Here is a 2,500-nt window from a genome sequence, read left to right on the forward strand (position 1 = left end):
TTGAGAGGTTTTCCATGCCATTTTTCAGTCATAATATCTAAGGCAGCAATTTTTGCACAGGTTTTCAAGCACTTAGCTTTTTCTGCAGGTGTTTCTAGTTCGTCTAATTCTTGAATTTGTTGCAATTGGAATTCACTTAGATAGTCCTTTGCCTGTTTTGTTACTGAGTAAGATGCTTTCTTGCTTTCATGTCTTAAGACAAGTTTTAGCATCCAGTCCTCAGAGTTTTTCAGATAGGTGTCTAGGCCAATTGTGGCTAACTTCATTGATATTATTATTATTATTATTATTATTATTATTATTATTATTATTATTATTGACTGAGATCGTTGTCATTTTTAGTTAACACTTTAATACACCCTTTAATAATTGACTAAGCCACATTAGATTAGTATCAATCTATATACATTAATGCAAAAAACTGTAAGATGTTATCTAATTGAGACTATTGTCATTTTGCTGTTGGATTAATCATGTTATGTACATGTATATTGTATCTATATATTAGAATTATAATATAAAAGCTGACATGTACAGCAATGAAGGGAAAATTACAAAGTGAGTAAAATTATGTGTAATATGAGAATAATATAGGAATAGCAGTGTTATCCGTCTTGTCTCGCGTAACTTTCAAACTATACTTTGCCGCCAAGGGTAACGTCAGAAAATAGGGCCGACATACAATAATCCTGATTTAACTTTTATCGAATTTTTTGATGTTCAAACAAAATGATAAAATCAATACTAATCTTTAAAAAAAATCATTATCTTAAATCATTATCTTAAAAGAAAGCAATGAGGTACATATTCATTTACTCGAAAATGAATACACTAATCGCTGTTATGTTTTGTCTACGAAGAATACTTTTTCATTTGTATCACCTGTCACACACTCCTAGTCCCATATCCCTGTCTCTATAACTCTTTCTCCCTTAGTCTGTGTATGTGTGTCTAATGTCATATACGTTTTGCGTGGCGCTAAACCTGGCATGTGCACTCAAGTTAATTCTCTCTCAATCTCTCTTTTACGTTCTCTCTCGCCCTCTATACGATGTAAAGGGTGAGTGGAGAATCAACCAATGAACCAACATTTATATCGGCTATTATTATAATGAGATATTGATATGGATAAAGGACTATAACATAACAAAGAAAGAAAGAAACCGAATTATAAAAGAATAAACAGGAACGTTGTGTGTAGAGAAAGAGTTAAACATAGGAGATTGTGCAATGTATAATGGGCTTAAATGCAATCAGAAATCCCATTAATCAGAAACTATTCCAATCTTGATTTAATTTTGCTTATAAATATTGATTATTAATCATCATATTAATTGTGGCAGTATAATTGGTGGGTAACCGATATCCATATTCCATGTTGGGGATATATAAATTTTCTTATACAGGATGAGAATCGTGGACGTTAACAAAGTGCTGTATTTGTTCTGTTCACATACTTGAAGTTTAATATCCATTTCATGTAGGAAACCTTAAATATTTATACCATTGTTTCAAACATGAAAGATTTCGTCACATAGTATAAGCATATGGATGGTTGGAGTAACCACTGATTTTAGAATGATTTTTCAAGAGTGTCTAGGTTAAACGCTGACAGGAGAAAAATATATTTCAAAGTAAGTTGATTTTAATTACTTAAACAATAATGAACTAGTAACCAACTAAATTCGCAGAGTTATTTAACGCTCTGCAAATCATAATTATTTGGTAATTCGTTTTAGGTGAAGATTCATGAAAAATCAATGAACTGAAAATAAATAAAACTAGCATCAGTTTAGACCATGGCGAACTCTTTTTCCTGTTGCTTTATTAGAGTTGCGCAGTGAGGCTCGGATGACCCCCTGTGCAATAGGTTAGCTGTTAAATAAGATGAATGAACGCTGAAAATATTGGAAAGTGGATAACAAACAGAGGCTTTTTAAAGAAAATAAGCGTGCAGAGAAAGTGAACACTGAAATGTTACCTTGCTGCATATGATTAATTTTCAGATCAAATTTAATGTCATCAATGTTATTCGTTTTTATAACTAAATATTTATGCCGTTACTCATAAAGTTATATTTGTTATATTTATTGGCTCGAGCATTTCCCGCTAATATTCTTACTTTGTACTATTATGTCTTTTCATATAAGAACGCTAACATGACATCAGTGTCATTGTATAAGATCTTCTTTAGAAAACTTTGTATAAATATGTGTGTATGTGTGTTTGTGTGTGTATATATATATATATATATATATATATATATATATATATATGCATATATATATCATCATCATCATCATCATCATCGTTTAACGTCCGCTTTCCATGCTAGCATTGGTTGGACGATTTGACTGAGGACTGGTGAAACCGGATGGCAACACCAGGCTCCAGTCTGATTTGGCAGAGTTTCTACAGCTGGATGCCCTTCCTAACGCCAACCACTCAGATACATATATATATATGTATATGTATATATATATATATGTATATATGTATA

General features: G+C 31.5%; 1 protein-coding gene across 4 annotated transcripts in view; it reads left to right on the forward strand.

Moving 5' to 3' along the window:
• LOC106877599 (probable G-protein coupled receptor CG31760) overlaps positions 1-2,500 on the forward strand; it is a 1,064,573-nt gene that overhangs the window by 385,930 nt on the left and 676,143 nt on the right. The gene's annotated exons all lie outside the window — the stretch shown is intronic.

The sequence above is a fragment of the Octopus bimaculoides genome, chromosome 9 (assembly GCF_001194135.2).
Source record: "Octopus bimaculoides isolate UCB-OBI-ISO-001 chromosome 9, ASM119413v2, whole genome shotgun sequence".
In the NCBI taxonomy this organism is placed as follows: domain Eukaryota; kingdom Metazoa; phylum Mollusca; class Cephalopoda; order Octopoda; family Octopodidae; genus Octopus; species Octopus bimaculoides.